General features: G+C 41.8%; 1 protein-coding gene across 1 annotated transcript in view; it reads left to right on the top strand.

Moving 5' to 3' along the window:
• RASSF5 (Ras association domain family member 5) overlaps positions 1-19,252 on the top strand; it is a 104,811-nt gene that overhangs the window by 13,116 nt on the left and 72,443 nt on the right. The gene's annotated exons all lie outside the window — the stretch shown is intronic.

The following is a 19,252-nucleotide window of genomic DNA, read 5'->3' as shown; positions in this document are numbered from 1 at the left end:
CCTTACTCACCACCTGACACCCATCTGCTAGGCATAGACACCTGACCCAAGGAAGCCTATAAGAGTTGACATCCTGATCACAAATGGTTCCAGTTCCCAGGGAAATGTCGTCTTTGGCTCAGGCATTCGTGACTTATGTAGGAACAGCCAATCTGTGACCCTCCAGATGTTTTAGACTACCCCTGGCATGGCCAGTGGTGAGGGATGATGGGAGTTGTGGTGTAACAAGGGCCACAGGTTAGCCACTCTGTCCTAATGCATTGGCAGTGCTTGAAATTAGCCAGGCGCCTGTGGCATTTTGCACCTGGCTATCGGCCACTTGTGACCAAGTGAAGATGCCTGGATGCCAGGATGGTGCCTGATATTTCCACCATCTGGAGGTACATGCCTGGGGATCATTGGATCTTGACTGTTTTCACACACTAATACCACATCCTATAGAATTCTATCAGTTATATTTTATTTGCACAATCAGAATGAATTTCAGGAACCAAAATGCTTTTTCTGGGCAGCCTGAGCAGGAGCAATGAACAATGTTATAGTTAAATGTTGTAGCTAATAATTAATAATTATTTATTTATACCCCACCCATCTGGCTGGGTTTCCCCAGCCGCTTTTGTCTTCACTTCCCCCACCCCACTGCCCTGTTCACAGTTGTGAAGAATATTCCTGGGTTATGAATGGCCTATGTCTCAATTAATATAAAAAGATAAGAACAGGCCAATGTACATGTGGATTGCCCCTGAATAAAGTGACTTTTCTTTAAGTTCTCTAAATTCTTAACCTAGCTCAAGGTTGTCATTTGAACTAGCCAGATGTTTAACTGGTAATCACAGTCAGTTCATCATTTGAAAAATAAGACTTTCCTTAAAATGGCAACCAGACATTCTGGTTTGGAATATGTAACCTTGGTTTAAGGAGCCATTTTGCACCTAGCTTATGTATCCAAGTTTCTAACACTTCATTGTTGTCATCCTACCCATTTCTGCACACCTTGGGACCTGGGTCCCGGAAGGCTTCTTCCATGCAGACCTGTCCATATGCTAAGCTTCATGGATGAGGTGGCCCTGATTGGCCTTCAGGCTGCTGAGATCCATCTTGTGACAACATGGAGGAGGGTCTTTTGCATTGTAGCACCCAGTTTATACACTTGGATTGAAGGGGGCTACAATACTTACTTTTCCATAGTAGGTTCCCTGCTAAAATTATGCACACCTTCAGCACTCTTACTGTAATATGGGCATTCTTATCTTGCAAATATTTTTCAGGCTTATTGTTTCCTGTTACAATTGGTGTCAAGTTCAAGTACACTGCTAAATACTAATAACAAACTTCCAGTTAATGTTTATAGGCAAATAGGGCTTTGTTTTGTTCCTGCCTTTTTGTAGTTTGTTCAGAAAAAAAAACATTATTCAGTTTTTAAGAAGCCAGATATTTAAATGCACAGAGATCTTCCATTCGGTCTATTGCTTGCTTGAAAACATAAGGCCATAATGAATGTGAGCATTGAAACAAAAAGAAAATATTGGTGTATTTATATTTGATTTTACATAATCAAGGTATTGCAAATAGTTGTTTTGACTTTCAAAAGGCAATGGAAGGACGTTTAATTGAGATAACCTTATCACTTCATAGCCATTATAGAAATTGGTCCTTGACGGCTTAATATTTTCTGACCAAGCTGTTCAGTAGAGATTGGATATTCTCATCTAGGGCAGAGAAGGTTTAATGTCCCCCTAGGGGTTAGGGTGAATGTGATTGCCTGGAGAGTGAACCTTTTGTAAGCCACAAGAGGTTGAGCCTTTTGTCCTACAAAAGGTAGTTAGGGTTCTAAGGCTGCAATCCTTCAGTTAGGGTTCTAAGGCTGCAATCCTTCAGTAAGCACCACTGGACTTAATGGGACTGAGTTAGTGCATAGGATTGCATTCTAAATGTATTTCATGGGTTTCTGCAGGTGTTTTTCTGATGGGGGTGGGGAGCAAATAAGCCAGTCAAATGTAACTAGCATCTGGGAACAGGTCTACCAAGTCTGGTAGATCTGATGGTTGAATGGAAGTGAGATCTAGGTAGATCTGTCACCTGAGAAACTTGTATTACTGGCCTGACCTTTCATTGCATCTCAATGGGTAGGCCTGCTGTCCGTCAATGAGTAGACCTGAGTATGCCACCAGACATGTCCATACCAATTACAGCAATGCTCACCAATATTTTGACAGTCTTGTTCTTTATAGCTATTCCCGACAACTTTTAGGCTACTTCCAACAACTTGTGGGCAACCGGTAGGGAACATAATTTGAGGCTGAGGACCACATTCCATTCTGGGCAACCCTCCAAGGGCCACGTGGCAATGGTGGGTGAGACCAGAGGCAAAAATGGGTGGAGCAATGAATGGAAATGTTGCCTCTTTGTACAGAAAACTCATTTTTAAATGCATTCAAATGCCGCTCTGCATCCTCCATCTAGGCATGCATGAGGCATTACTGGAGTTCAAGGACCCATTCCAACCAAGGAAAAACACTTGGGGGGCACAGCAGGCCAATGTGGGGTGTCCCCTGGGGAGAGTTTGGGGAGCTAGTCAGAGGAGCCTGCAGGGCTGCTTTTGTCCCTTTTGTCGGAGGCTCCCCACTCCAGCTAAGTACACTTAATTAGACTCAGTAGGACTTACTTCTGAGGAATCCACGAAAAAAACAAAGGGGGAATATCATGCCATGTAGCTAGTTCTAGAACAATGCGAAGACATTTTTTTCTTGCCATAGAACAGCTGGCCTTGTATTTGTAGCTAATCACCTGTTTTAAACTTATTAATACCTTGGAGATGAAGAAATAGGTTACTTGGCATATTAAGGTTACTGTTTTTATTGTACTCTAAAATAATATTGAGATTAAACTCAAATGCTGACAGAAAATAGGAGCCAGTGGGCTGAGAATATTTGAAAGCAGCTTTGCAAAGAAAGGGATGGTTCCTGTTCTCTCTCATTACTGTAGCCTCTTCCGTTAGGTTGCGTTATCTTATCAGGCAAAAAGCCCCAGAAATAGAAAGTTTTCCATGCATTACAGGAGCAGCCGTGGAAGTTTGAGGACTGTGGTGTGCGCTTTTTAAGAAAATGCTAAACAAAAAAGTGAAGGGCAGGAGCTAACAATTAACACTATATTGAGAGCTCTTCGTTTTGCAACCTTAAGTTCCGGTGAACATGCATTTGCTGCTCCCAATAGCATTCCGCATTCAAACGCTGCCTGCCTGCCTGGGTTGCGTTTGCCAGAGGAGGCTATTGATCTTATGTTAGAAGAATGACAGAAGGGAAAGCAGAGGCTGCAGCTTGCTTTGGATTAGTAACAAAGAGAATACGCAAGATCTTCAGGCATTTCCCTAAGTCAAAATCATGGTCCGAGGGTCTCCACCTTCAACTCAAGAGGCCCAGCAGAGAGGCCTTGCTGGCTAAAGGTAGGTTGAAATCATTCCAACAAACTTCCGCACCGATTCTAATAACAAACCACAAGATATGGGGTAGTGGCTACCAGTAATGTGTACTCTAGCTTTAAGGTGTTAGTGCCAAAATTTTGATGCAATTGGGCAGTCCAGTCATGGGTATAAAAAAACCTACAGTAATGGGAACTTTTTTTTTTTTTGTTACAGCTCATACCAGTGGTGCCTCAGTATTGTAGTACATCAGTAAATGACTGCACTTTCGCTTTGATAATAATTTGGTTTCAAATGCTAGACTTCTAAATGTAATAATGTGTCCCTTAATAATTTTGAAAGCATAATTTTGGTCCTTTTACCTATGTTGTGTTTTTCAGATCATACTTGGGCAAATGGAGTTACCAAGGGATTTTGTATATGGACTTTAATGCTGTAAGCAAATGTTTTTCTGCTGTTCCATTTGCCATTTAGAACTCATTACTAATGAGTATAAGAGGCTGAAAAACATTCAAAGTCATGGAAAATATATTAGACATATTTCTGTGCTCTGTTTTATTGCTCATGATAATGGCATCCTCCTGGATTCTGTTATTTTGAACATCAAACACTGAGTAGATACTATTTTTTCCTTCAGTAGTCTGTACATTAAGAAAACCACATGAACCATAGTTTTCTAAATATTTTGTATAGGGAAATGACCTGTAAAATGAAGCCTAACCAGTTCTTTAGGGTGAGGTTGGCATGTTTGCTTCTAAATGAGCCTACCCTTGTTCATCGGTGACCTTTCAAGTTACTCAGACTCTCTGAGAAGGGGAAAAGACTAACTTTAGAGCCTTTCTAAAGGATAGGTAGAAGGGTTATATACACTCTAAATATGTTAGAATTACGTCGCTTTACTCTTCAGAGTTCGTATTGATTCCTTGCTGCCCCAATTTCTTTCTTTATTCTGTGTAAGACTGCATAAGTGATGTATTCAGGTAGAAGCCAGCCCATAATTTTCATCATTATGGATATCCCATGACCTTCACAGAAACCAGGTTTAGCAGCTGACAGCATGAAATGGGAACTGCCTTAGTCTTTCAAACAGGCCAACAATTATTCAACAATCATTTCCCTTCTTCATTTTTTGCCTCTGAATATGAGATGGAGTTATGGATTTAATAAAATCAATCAAACATGGATAGCCTAACTGAGGCCAGTGGGATAGCTGTACTCAAGTGATATCCTGCTGTGCAGTCTAGTATAAAGCTATCAGAATTTTCACCAACTAATTTTGATTTCAGGGTCTCAAGTAAGTGTGGGGATTTATTTATTTTTGGACTCTGTGGTTGAATTCAGCTTATTAAATCACATCCTTTGTTTAAATTGACAAAGAGGAGACCATCAGTCCTAGAAATATAGTGTGATGATGTCTGCCATTTTACAGCAATTATATATATTTCAAGCCCAAATAATTGCTTTTCGCAGTCTTATTTTTGAAAGCCAGGGAGAAACTGTCTTGGAATAGGTGCTTCTGTCTAGTAGTTTTATGTACTTACTTCAGTTTGGTTTGGGTTCTACAAATGTCATTATCTTAACAGAGTTATGTATGCTGTATCTTAATAAAAGTTGGTTTAGTCAATATTTCTGTTGGGTGTGTGCCAACTCATTGAGTTTTTATGATTTATGATACAGAATTTATATGTACACACCATACCTCAAAGCCGTCTTACCCATAGGCGCTAGGGGTGCGGGGCACCCGGGTGCCGGACTCTCAGGGGCGCCAGTCTGAGAGTCCGGGGCCTGAGAGTTGAGTCCTGGGAAGAGCTCGTCCATCGGTTGAAGCGCTGCAATGGGCTCTTCTGCAGGCAGCTTTGTGCTGTGAGTTTGGAGGTGACCAAGCCAGCAAGATGCTGAGGTAGCCAGCTGGCTCTGCCCTCCTGCACGCCTGGGACTGGGCAACCCGGGGTGGGGGCCCGCTGAGCAGATTTTTGCACCCCGGCGCCGTATATGCTTAAGACAGCCCTGCCGCACCTTCAAGAACAGATTTTCATGTATGGGGTGCATAAAGGCTTTTTTGCCACTTCCAAATATGAAAATAGACCCAAGTGTTGTTACTTTAATAAACTGTGAGCTCTCCTGATTGTGCTAAAATGTTTCCTTGTTGCATGGTATATTTACATTGTAGTATACTGAAGATCAAGATTCCAACAGACAGTATAAAAAGGCCATGGGATATTTAGTTCCCTGTTTTTAACTGGGAATGCAACTTATTCTATTGAAGTTGCATTGTGAAAAAAATTATTGGTTTTTTTAAAATAAAAAAACAACACTTAAATATCTGTGTAAAACGATGTGTCTTGCTTCCAGTGGCTCTTTGTGAGCAATGTCATGTGGCTTCATTCTAAAGCATAGACTGAGTTTCTAAAATTAGCTTTCTCAGCAAGTCACTGAAGTGATTATGCCCATTCAGGAGGTGATAGTGACCACAGGAGTGTTGCTCTTAACCCCCTCCCCCGAAGAAATGCCAAATGGCTGCAAAAATTGATCATTGACACAGTAATGAAAATGTTAGGGTTTCGGGAGTTGTTGTTGTTTAGTCGTGTCTGACTCAACAACAAAATCTCCTGAAACCCTAACATTTTCTTTACTGTGTCAATGATCAATTTTTGCAGCCATTTGGCATTTCTTCATTTTGAACTAGTTGTTTGCACTGGAGAACAATAAAACCCAGATTCATGAATTTTGGTTCAAGCTTAGTTAGCATGTATTTTAGCGCTAGAATATATAAGGGAAGTTTTTGCACATATGAACAGTAAGGAAGACTGACAAGCACTAAGACCAGTACTAAGAATGTATTTGCTAGAGACTAAATGGAGTAAAGGAGAAAGGCACTATAAAAGTGCCCTATTTATTGAGTGTGGAGCCATAATGTGACAATTTCAACACTGACTTTTAAACCAGACTTAGTGTTTTAATTCTATGGCATACCACTTTCCCCCTCCAATTGTGTTATCATTCTTAATAGCTTCTCAGACTTAATTAAACACAGGGGTTGCTTTGTCACAAGTTGCATTTCTCTGCAACCATGAATTATTGAATTATTATTTTTTATGGGAATGCTTGGAGAGAGAAAAGGCGAGCTTTCGTTTAAGTTGTGAAACAATACCTGTGCGGAAATAAAATACAGTGATGGCATGCAGGCCCTTTCAAAACAGAAGAGTATGTTAACCAAGGAGAATATTTAGAAAGCTGTGCATGATCCTGCTTGAAGTAATGTCTTTCTGTAGAGGTCCAGCATGGTGCAATCAACTCAAATTATAACACATCAAATAAAGGATTTGCATTTGGTATGTAGTTCCTTACAGAGGCACTATCTTCTTAAGGAAATTGAGGGGGCTCTTGTGTGATGCTGTGCGATGCTGCACAATACTACGTGATGCTCTGACATTGTGTGTGTGATGCCAGGGGGCAGATCCTAACACCTCCTGAATATTGAGGGGGCTCAGCCCCCTTAAAAAATACTTTGGGGGCCTTGGCCCCTAGAAGTTGGTACGCCTGGTTCTTTAGATCCAGCTTTTCCTGTCATTCAGTTTGTACAGTTCTGGTAGCTGCCTCAGGATTTTTTCTTGGGGTATTCTCATGCCTTGCCCATGGCTGTACCTGTACCTGAATATTTTTTGTCTCTTTTGCTACTCCTGTGATTTCTGATGAAGCAGTATCTTCTGTTTATGTCTGGGGTTCACTAGCTGTCTTCTGCTTTTTGAAGTTGTTGCAGGTGTCTATAACTAAACAAATAGAAACAGCTCTGTTTCTTGCCTTTCTTTCTGTGGCAACCTTATATCAACATCCCATGTGCCATTCTCTTACCCTTCAACCAATGAAAACAGTAGCACTACTTTTTTGTTTCCCAAGAAAAGCTTTTTCGCTACTGATTTTACCAAAAGCTTTGTCATCACTTTTGGTTTCTATTCTGCTGGGTTACTTTTGGTTTCTAGTCCTGGATAGCCCCATCCCCACTTACCCCTCGAAAAGCAGGTTCAGGTCCAGCAGTACCTGCAAGCTCCTCAACTGATCATAAAAAGATGCTGCAACTCTTTATATTATCATTGTGTTTCTAGGGTATCCAGATCTTATAACATTTCCACAGCATCATTAGATCTGAACAGGTAGCATTCATCTGAGTTGCCTGCTGGCCCAGGAAGGTTTTCCTTCAGAAAATTGCGAAGAATCAAAATCTGGCAGCTACCGTATTTTTCGCCCCATAGGGCGCACTGCCCCATAGGACGCACCTAGTTTTTTTTTGGGGGGGGGGAAATAAAGGGGGGGGGAATTATTTCTCCCCCAGGCACGGGGCTGGCGCAAGGGAAGCCTGAGCTTCCCCTGACCCCAGCCCCCAGAACAGCCTGCTGTCCGCAAGCCTAGGGAGCCGCGCCGGTCCCCCCAGGCTTGCAGAGAGCTGCGCGAAGCCCGGGCACGCTCTTCAGTGCGCCCCAGGCTTTGGAATGCAGGCAGATCTGCGCAACCCTCGGGAGCCCAGCACGACTTTGCGCCAGGATCCCGAGGCTTGCGCAGAGCTTCCTGAAACCTGCATTTGCCCCATAGGATGCACACACATTTCCCCTTCATTTTTGGAGGGGGAAAAGTGCGTCCTATAGGGCGAAAAATACGGTACTCTCAGTAGGCTCCCCAAACCTCTCATAGATCACTCTAAACCTATTGTTGACTAGCTGGATTTGTGTGTGTCTGTCTACATTAAAACAAATAAGTACATTTAGGATTTGAGGGGGCAAGTGCCCCCCTGCAGAAACCAAAGTGTACAAACTAACCACTCAGGGGCAAGGACCCAAGTTTCAGGGAAACTGCATATCTGGTTTTCTGGGAAAGTATCATGAACATGCAGGGTTATTTCTGGTGAAGTGGGAATTATAGAGAAGGTTTTGCTCATCTCTAATCTTAATTCCTTGCTAGATGGAAAAACACAGTGGAATATAGGGACATTAAGCTTTGCAAAGGCAAGCGGAATTATAGCTGTCATAAATATAGACCAAGTGGGTTTGGACTGTTTATGTATCTTACATACATTGTAGACGTCAGGAAAGAAAATAAAGAGGATGGACTAAAATTATCAATTTGTGTATGTTGTTGATGCTAATGTGGCACAAAGATGGTGTGTGATGGGGCAGCCAAGGAATCTCATATCCTAATGCACTAGGCCTCAGATTTCCTACTCCTTCCTCCCAATTTTTGATCCCCCCCCCTTTGCTTATAAGACTGTTGGGCATGTATCACAGCTTAATGCCAATGAGACCTCTCACTACCTGCTGTCTTAATTTGCACCTCAGAGACATAATAACTCAGCACATGCAAACTTATGTCATGCCATACCCATATTTTGATTGCTTTAAGTACTTAGCAATACCCCTGGTGTGTAAGGATGGGAATGAATTTCTGTGTGTTGGAGTAAAAACGTTTATTTACTGTCTTGTTGCTGTCTGTGTGTGCTGCTTTGCATCTTGTATACATACTGGTGATGTGTTAAAATAACCCTGAAATGGACATTCAGCATACATCGATGAATATGCCCTACTTTTCTTCATGCTGTTCGTTGCTGCAGCTGTGATACCATATGCCACTTGGTGCTCCAGGATAATTGTTTTAGGATCAAGATGTTAATGCTCATCAAGAGGTCAATATCATGCTTGAGTAGGCTGGAAGACTTTTGAATAAAGATGGGTGATCACCCACTTGCTTGTCCCCAAAATCAGAAGCATTCAAGTCAAATACTCCACCAATACCACCTTTTGATTATTATTTTTTCAAATGTTCAGCTGGAAACCTTTAGTAATTCCATTTCCACATCCCTCTAAGTCTCGCCACCTCTAGTTTTCCTTTTTTTAGGTGAACCTAACTCAAAGTGGGGCTCAAACCTCTATCCTATAACCACCTCCTCTTATTAGTCCTGCCCATCTCCAAAAAAGAAAGAATAAACTAACTTGATGGAAGTAGATGCCAAATGGAAGAGGACCAGAGATTGGGCCAAGAGAGGTTATATGGAAGTTCTCCTTGGTGACCAATGATGTGCTCTGTGCATCACTTCTTGATGGTGATTATGAAGCTTAAAAGTCAAGTCCCATCACCCAGTGGAAAGTTAGGCAAGGAGCATGTAATTTGTTTCCGAGGGGCCTGTTTCGGTCTATTCTATAACCCCCACCACATGATCCATTTTACCCAACACAAGGGAATTTCAATGGAACAAGCAGGCAAGGGGGGAACATAAGCCCCTTTAAGTTTAGCCTGGTTCTAAGGAAAGAAGGATCCTACTTGAAATGCAGCTGAACATTATGAGTGGAGAAGAGCCATATTTTAGGGGACTCTTTTCTTTTTTAATACTACTTCCAATTCCTACCTCTGACAAATGGAAGGTGAAAATGTGGCAAAGCAATATCATGTTCAGAGTTTATATATTCACTTGGCTGAATGTTACGTCCACTGATGGCAATTGATACTGTCATTCAAATGACCTTGAGCATTTCTGATTGGTTGCCATGTATTCCATGGATGTCTACCTTTTCACTTACCAGTAAACTAACACAAATCAACCTATTTGCCTTAAGCCTCTTAGTATAGTTGGCTGTGGAATGAAGTTGTTTTTTGAGAACATGGTTCTGGACGTTTAACAGTTTATATGAGTAGAGACTGGTGTGCCCAGTTACAGTGAGTTGAGTGGGTCAGGTGAGTGCTGCTACCTTCCTCTTTGACTACTACAACAATGCAGGGTGTTATATGGATTGTGTTTAAGATAAATGGTTGAAAAAAGTGGTTGAAAAACATGTTTCTCTTAATATATTGCAAGCAGCTGCATTTCCTTTCACCCCTTAAATTAATTACAGTGGTACCTCGGGTTACATACGCTTCAGGTTACAGACTCTAACCCAGAAATAGTGCTTCAGGGTAAGAGCTTTGCTTCAGGATGAGAACAGAAATCGTGCTCCGGCGGTGCGGCAGCAGCAGGAGGCCCCATTAACTAAAGTGGTGCTTCAGGTTAAGAACAGTTTCAGGTTAAGAACGGACCTCCAGAATGAATTAAGTAGTTAACCTGAGGTACCACTGTATGGACACCACCACTAGTAGATATCATTGTTATGTTCAGAGGTAGGATTCTTAAAAATAAGAATCTGGGTTCAGACTAAGTTTAGTAGATGTGCAGTTTTATTCTAGAGTACCTTCCTTGTATAAAGTTTCACCAAGGCTTCTGTTCTTCCTTCCAGAATGCCCTTTTTCTATTAGCCTTCTACTGGTCCTGAGGTGGCATAGTCTGTGCTTTGTGCTGAAATCTTAGTCTGGAGCAAATATTGAATCTGCCATAAACATTAGAATCAGGATTGCAGCATACAAAGAGAAGAAGTTAAGCCCCACTGCCTACTTCTTCAGGGGGAGATCCACCAGTCTCTTATTGGAAGCCCTACCACTCAGGGGTTACAATCGTACACCCCAACCCTCTCAGGGGGTTAGTCCTCTGCATTACAATTATGACTCCAGCCATGCAAAAGCCAATGATGATATACAGTGGTACCTTGGGTTACATACGCTTCAGGTTACATACGCCTCAGGTTACAGACTTCGCTAACCTAGAAATATTACCTCGGGTTAAGAACTTTGCTTCAGGATGAGAACAGAAATTGTGCTTCAGCGGCGCAGCAGCAGCAGGAGGAGGCCCCATTAGCTAAAGTGGTGCTTCAGGTTAAGAACAGTTTCAGGTTAACCTGAGGTACCACTGTAATAAGGTGAGGCTACTTTAGCCAGCCAGCCAGCCATCTCCTCCAGGCAGGTGGAGCCTTCCACATACATTCCAGGGCTTGTTAGCCTGCACAAGGCTTCAGTTGATTCTAACTCTCTGCAGAGACAACATCTTCTGTGGCAACCTCAGGAAGAGGACATTTCAGCCTTCCGGGCTCTCCTGGAGCTATCCAAGGTCCTGTCCTTGCCTGCTCTCTACTTACCGTATTTGTTTCTCCTGCAAGCTTCCAGCTACCACCAAACTGGACAGGGGAGGGTAAGCCCTCTCCTCTCCAGTGCCACCCCTCCCAAAAATCATTAGATAAGTTGGAGAGAAACAGGCGTTTGGCTCTTCAGGCTTTGAGTTGGCCCAGAAAATTGGGAGGAGTGCCTTGAGCTGTTAGTTTGGAAAAGACCCTCCCCTGGATGCTGGCCCATACTCCCCTATAAGTAGGCTAAGGACCAAACTACACATGACATTACTAAGCACCTTGTTTGCCCTGGAGTGAAAGTTTTTATTTCATAGATTGAGTCCCCTGCACTAACAATCAGGAACCTGGCATGGTGGGGTTGGGGGCTTAAACTTTTAGCTCCCTGCTGAAGTCCGGATCCAGGTTGGAGTGAATGAGAGCTTCCCTCTCCAATGCAAACTGCATGTGCTGAAGCCACAGCAGGACTGTCCAAAAAGATATTACTACAATCCACCCTTTGAAAAATGAGTGGAAACAAAACCGGGGAGAGAAGTTAACTAGAATGCTGTTGAATAGCCAGAAGGTGGATGAGAAAGCATATAGGAGGAAGTGAGATAAAGATCTAAAGAAAATAGCTGTTAAATAAGTATTGGAATTTTTGCATGCACAAGGCTCGTGGTTTTCAGTGCTAACTGGATCTAAGGACAATTTCCTGAAAATGAGTAAACAATAGAATTTAACAACATGGAAGATGTGAAAAAAGAGGTAAAAGGAAACTGTTAGGCATGCCAGCAATCCCAGAGGTTTTTGCAACATGTGAAGTGTAAAAAAGAATATTAAAAAGCTGCTAGATTTTGGAAGATGGTGCTATAATTAGTAGTTGTTTCAGGCAAAAGTAGAAATGGACCCAGTTAAATTTTGTTCATAATAGTGCACTAGTGAAGAGACCAATGCCCATATTATTTATACCTTTTACTATAGCAGGAATTGAATATGCAAGACACTTGAAAAGTAATGAAAGCTTCTCTATCACAATACTGATGGGGAGAATATGGAAGGTGATAGAAATTAAATGGACTGTGCTTGTAAAAGATTCTGAGAATTAGAAGAAAAAATTAAATAGCTGGGTTCTGGCAGTTCAGTACATTAGACAAAAGACTGGATTAAAAGGTTCAGAAATAGATTTTTTGTTATTATGAAGTATTGGAGTAATAAATAAGAAAGGAAATGTAATGCAAAAGTGTTGATGGATGTTTTCCTTTCCTTTTTTCCTTTCCTTCTGATTAATGGAAACCCATTTAGCATTAGTGTGTAATTAAATAAGGAGATGCTATGTAGTAAGGCAAAGAGGAAGTTGCAGTGCGTGTTAATTTTGTTTCATCCTTCCAGAGTCTCACATTCCTAATATGTCTGCTCTGTTACTAATCATACATTTATAGTGTTCTTATCTGGACCTTAAATGTTCTTAATACATTGCTTCTACCCTGTTGGTGTTCTTGATATTTCTAATGGTACTAATATTTTTGGGGTTTTGCACTTGCATCTTTTGTATTCTATGAAGCGATGCTATATGTTGACGGTCTTGTATTGTACATATAATTATAATAATTCATTTAAAAATACATTAAAAATACCTTTAAATGTGCATTTCTGTCTTTGGCATATGCACACTCCAGCAGGCAGGGAGAGATGCTGAAAAGCACTTGAAGTTTTTAAGGTTGCCAGAGGCACCAGAGGCCTTGCACCACACCTGCCAAAATTCCTTCTTTGGCCTAGCAATTAAAGGTGCAGTAGCCTTGCATCCTGCCACCCTTGAAGTGGCACATGTGAAATATTTAGCTTCAGACAAATGTTCGTGATTTTGGAGATTTTTTTCATTTTCTTTTTTTCTTTTTTTTGCACAGGTGGAGCAAAAGCTCAACAACTTTTTGTTTCCGTATTTTTACCTCCTGGAACATGGCAACCCTTTGTTGTTGTTTAGTCGTTTAGTCGTGTCTGACTCTTCGTGACCCCATGGACCAGAGCACGCCATGCACTTCTGTCCTCCACTGCCTCCCACATTTTGGTCAAACTCATGTTTGTAGCTTCGCGAACACTGTTCAACCATCTTGTCCTCTGTCGTCCCCTTCTCCTTGTGCCCTCCATCTTTCCCAACATCAGGGTCTTTCCCAGGGAGTCTTCTCTTCTCATGAGGTGGCCAAAGTATTGGAGCCTCAGCTTCACGATCTGTCCTTCCAGTGAGCACTCAGGGCTGATTTCCTTAAGAATGGATACGTTTGATCTTCTTGCAGTCCATGGGACTCTCAAGAGTCTCCTCCAGCACCATAATTCAAAAGCATCAATTCTCCGGCGATCAGCCTACTTTATGGTCCAGCTCTCACTTCCATACATCACAACTGGTAAAACCATGGCTTTAACTATACGGACCTTTGTTGGCAAGGTGATATCTCTGCTTTTTAAGATGCTATCTAGGTTTGTCATTTCTTTCCTCCCAAGAAGCAGGCGTCTATTAATTTTGTGACTGCTGTCACCATCTGCAGTGATCATGGAGCCCAAGAAAGTAAAATCTCTTGCTGCCTCCATTTCTTCCCCTTCTATTTGCCAGGAGGTGCTGGGCCCAGTGGCCATGATCTTAGTTTTTTTGATGTTGAGCTTCATCCCATATTTTGTGCTCTCCTCTTTCACACTTATTAAAAGGTTCTTTAATTCCTCCTCACTTTCTGCCATCAAGGTTGTGTCATCTGCATATCTGAGGCTGTTGATATTTCTTCCGGCAATCTTAATTCCGGTTTGGGATTCATCCAGTCCAGCCTTTCGCATGATGAATTCTGCATATAAGTTAAATAAGCAGGGAGACATTATACACCCTTGTCGTACTCCTTTCCAAATTTTGAACCAATCAAGTTGTTCCGTATCCAGTTCTAACTATAGCTTCTTGTCTCACATAGAAATTTCTCAGGAGACAGATGAGGTGATCAGGCAGTCCCATTTCTTTAAGAACTTGCCATAGTTTGCTGTGGTTGACACAGTCAAATACTTTTGCGTAGTCAATGAAGCAGAAGTAGATGTTTTTCTGGAGCTCTCTAGCTTTCTCCATAATCCATCATATGTTTGCAATTTGGTCTCTGGTTCCTCTGCCCCTTCGAAATCCAGCTTGCACTTCTGGGAGTTCTCAGTCCACATACTGCTTAAGCCTGCCTTGTAGAATTTTAAGCATAACCTTGCTAGCGTGTGAAATGAGTGCAATTGTGCGGTAGTTGAAGCATTATATGGTACTGCCCTTCTTTGGGATTGGGATGTACACTGATCTTCTCCAATCCTCTGGCCATTGCTGAGTTTTCCAAACTTGCTGGCAACCCTACTTGAGCTTAATTAGTTGTTGAAATGGCTAGGTATTTCAGACCAAGGTGGTGACTTGAGCTCTGGAATGAAAAGCTTGCTAGCGTTGCATTAGTCCTGGAAGCTCATGTAATGTGTACATTCATGTTTGAGTGTACACACTTATTGTTTGACTTGGGAATGCTCTTGCACCTTATTTATTGATTTGAAAGTGGATGTTGTGCGCATTCATGCTGCAAAACTCACGAGTTCATTATATGAAATGCATATAAAGTGGGTGAGGGAGAATCTGCCTGCATGAGCAATAAAGCCTTTAATTTATTTTTACAAGGTTTCAGTTAAATGTGTGCTCATATTGGGCTAAGTCTGGAATTGATGCTGTTGTCTGGATTTGATGCACAGATAAGCCCTGCAGCATACGTGAACAAAATCCCCCTGAAAAAGTACTTGATAAGCATCTCATACTGGATAAATTAACTGATACATTGCCTCTCCTCTTTTGAGTTTGTGAATGCACTAGTCAGCTTCAGAAGTTCCTGATGCCAATTTGGCTTTTGGTCCCTGAGTGAAAAATCAGTAGAAGCATAATTAGTAACGAGTCTGCAAAATTCTCTGTTTAACCCAGGGGTGGAGAAACCCCTTTTAGATGGCAGGCCAGATCCAGTATTGACCAACTCTCAGTGGAACACATTTGACAGGTAGGTGGGTTGCCCACCTGTCCATTCCAGCATGTCATATGATGTCAGGTGGATGTGCCAAATAGCTGAAACAGTGCAGCATGCATTTAGTGCTAAATTTTAATGGCACTGAATGAAAGCCACACTTGCAAAGGAACAAGTGGGAGTGCTCCCTAAGGCTACCAATTGTTCCTTTGCAGCTGTGACTTTACCCAACACACACCTGATGATATGGCTGTGGGGTAACAGTCTCTTGAACCAAACGTTCCCCATTCATGACTTAATAATGTATGTTGGATGGAGGCTGAGCTGACTTGCACTGGGACGCTTAGAGCTGTCTTTACCACTCTTCCTGGCTCTAGGTCCACATCAAGGCATGGCTTTGAAGAAAGTGGAGGGTGAACTGTACCAGCCTTCATCCCTCTCCTGCTTTCTAGATATTCCCTGGTTTGGGAAGTGTGTATATGCCACCTTGGGGCAGGTAACCCCAAAGTGATATAAAATAAAATAAAGTAGATTGGAAAACACAGTGATTCAAAGAAACACCAACAAACACAATATCCCAACAAGAGTCAGATATAAGCTTACTATTCGGCCTGCCATAACACAAACAAGCAAACAAACAAACCCTGCCCATCCGGCTGGGTTTCCCCAGCCACTCTAGGTGGCTCCCAAAATAACAACAACAACAACAACAACAACAACAATAATAATAAAGGGATAAAACATCAAACATTAAAAACTTCCCTAAATAGGGCTGCCTTCAGATGTCTTCTAAAAGTCAGAAAGTTCTATAAAGTGGCCTTCCCTTCACTAGGAACTAGGAAGCTCTCCTGCAGAACACCAAAAAAAGTGTCCAGGCCGGACACAATAATTTAATTTTAAATTTTAAATTACCTTATATCCAAAGTACAAAAACAAAGAACAAGATGAAACAAAGTAAAGGATTGTATCTTGATAAATTGAGCAGTTGATCAACGTATTAAAGTGAGAATTCATTGGCGTAGACCTGGTTGCCCAATGTAGGCGTTCCCGTAATACAGCAAGGATGGGGAACCTGGTACCCTCCAGATGTTGTTGGACTTCTGCTCCCATCAGCCTGAGCCAGCATGGTCAGCTGTCAGGGATGATGGTGTTGGAGTCCAACTTGGTCTGGAGAGCTACAGCCTACAGGTTCCCTATCCCTGCATTAGGAGGATCATTAACATGAGAGAATCTTACCTGAGCAGGTTCCTCAGATGAGTCATGAAAGATTCGTGTCAAAATGACTGCTTTAAGTGGAAAATGATTACTCTTCTCCCCTACTGGCTAGGTTTTGCTACCTTGTTTACCAGCCAGCCTATTTCTCATACTACTTTAGAATATATTAATTTGCTCGGAGATGGCTGCTCTAAGTACAGCAAAGCTTTGTAGATGATGTTGAGTTTCTCCGTCCCTCACACCTGCTTTTTAATACCTTATTTTCCACCCTTGGAAAATGCCTTCTCGCCACCTGGTCTCTAATGTTCATAACGGAGTTGTTTACAAAATGCTCACAGTTTGTTGAGTATAGCAAAAGGACTCCTGATACCACAATAAGCGCTCGCTTCTGTTCTGTGGCAGCTGCATTTTTAACAGCACTTTGCATTCCAGGAGCTAATATGCATTTCTGAGAACAGACAGATAGAGAAATGCCTGGTAATTACTGTCTCGCTTTTGAAGCCTCCACCACGATATACTACAGTACTAGAGTACATTATACAGATTTAGTGCAGTGGTAGATGCCAAGCACAATAAACATTTTGCATTCTGGAAGGTATCTGAATGCTGAATAGGTTCGTTTTGTTCCTTCACCTTTCCTACTCCACAGCTGCTCCATGTGCCTGAAAAAAACCACATCTGATTGTTCTGCTGATTTTATTCATATCTAAAGCAAGTGGGGAACATATTCCATGATGGGAGCCCAGCTCCTCTTTTTGTCCTGGAAATATATGCATGTTAATAACTTGATTCTAAACATGTCTACTTGGAATTAAATTCTGAGCTCTGTGGGACTGATTTCCTAGGTGACGTGCTTGGGAGGCAGTATGGTGTAGTGGTTAGAATTCTGAACGAGGACCTGGAAGACTAGGGTGCAAATCCCCATTGAGCCAAGAAGCCCACTGGGTGACCTTGGGCCAGTCACTATCTCTCCCTGCCTAACCTACTTCACGAGATTGTTGTGAGGAAAAAATGGAGAGGGGGAGAAGTTTGTATGCCACCTTGAGTTCCTTAGAGAAAATATTAAGCAATAGTGATTTAAAAACCAAGGGTGTGACATTACTCCAAAACTACTTTCTAGTTTTATGATATACAGTTTACTTGTGTGTGAATGCAGCTTAAGTACCCATATTCAGTGAGATAAATGTTGGTTCCCCCACACTTCCAAAATAATATTTTTTACAAGTGTATGCACAGTGGTCTGTGAGATTTCCTATTATCTGCAGCAGTACGTTAAAGAATTACAGCTTTTCTCCCTCCTCAAGTTATCACTTTTGCGTGAGAGGAATTGCTTGCTATTCCCATGAAAGCAGCATTTAATGGCCTGCATATACCGTGGCCAGCTGCCTTTACATTTTCATTTTTAATTACAGCGCTTTGCAGGCTTTTGGGTTTATTGATTTCTTTACTTCTCTCCCCCCCCCCCGCCTAACTGTGAATCCCAAGTGCTGTCTCCTACAAGCCATTTGACTCCCTAGCACAGCTTCTTTGCATAAAAGGAATAATGTTTTATTTCTACAGCCATGAATTTTGATGACAATGAGAAGGCAGCTGATGCTCCACAATATTAACTGGAGGGCTGTGTGTAGCATGTTAGGCTCTGTTCATGGTAAGAATTGTGCAGTGCGGTTGGTGCAGTCCCCCAATATATAATGTTGCTTTGTTGTTCAGTAATTTTCGCTGATTTTACTGCCCCTGATTTTACTGATGACCCGTGCACCTAAGAGCTTGCTCAGATCACAGCTGCTCATGTCAAGGGTATCGTAATAAGATCATACCTGAACTGTACACACTGGTTTGATCGAATGTCATGGATTACTTCCAAGGGATTATAGGAATTATAGCTTGGTGAGGGGGGATGGAACTCTGTGTAAGGCAGTGGTGGGGAATCCAGAGGTTGTTAAACTCCCATTAGGCATAACCACCATGACCAGTGATCGGGGATGATGGGAGTTGTAGTGCAGCAACATTGCCGTCAAAGCACATCAGTGCTGTTATAGGGATGGAGGAGAATTTTGCTCTGTCTGCATTTTTAAGTGCATTGATTTAATTCATACCTCTGAGATGAATACACAGATCGGAAAATAATAGCCTTCAGATTTTTCACTTCTTTGAATTTTTCAGATACAATGCCAAAACGCATACTTCAGTAGTTTTTATACATTTACTGCGGCAAATGCCAGTGTAATCATGCCACGAAAAGCCTCAAATTTGTAGTCTAAATGCTACTTTAGATTATGAAGCCTGTCCTGTCAACTTGATTTCCAGAAGGATTTTAACTTTGCGGATGGTTGGGGTGTGTGTGTGTAGCAGCTCCAAATGAGACACTAACAAGGGAATGGATGCTGAATAACTCTGGTGCTCATGGTTATGGGGTGTATGAAAGACTAGTAATTGCTTCTTTATCTGTAGTTATGTAAAATATGTGTATCGGATGTTTAACATGACCCCTATTAGGTTTTAAAGACATTTTTTGTGAGATAATGCAAATTTCACCATGTATTTCTATGTATTCTGAAATCCTGATTGTTCAGTTTGTGAATTCAGCCTTTAGATATCTTGGCTGTCTCCCCCCTCCCCTTATCCCTCCACACATTTTCTCCATCTTTAAAACTTCAAAATGCACA

This window comes from Podarcis tiliguerta (assembly GCF_965153285.1).
Source record: "Podarcis tiliguerta genome assembly, chromosome: 6".
Lineage (NCBI taxonomy): Eukaryota > Metazoa > Chordata > Lepidosauria > Squamata > Lacertidae > Podarcis > Podarcis tiliguerta.
The sequence above is the reverse complement of the archived record's forward strand: the minus strand, read 5'-3'. Positions and strand labels throughout refer to the sequence as shown.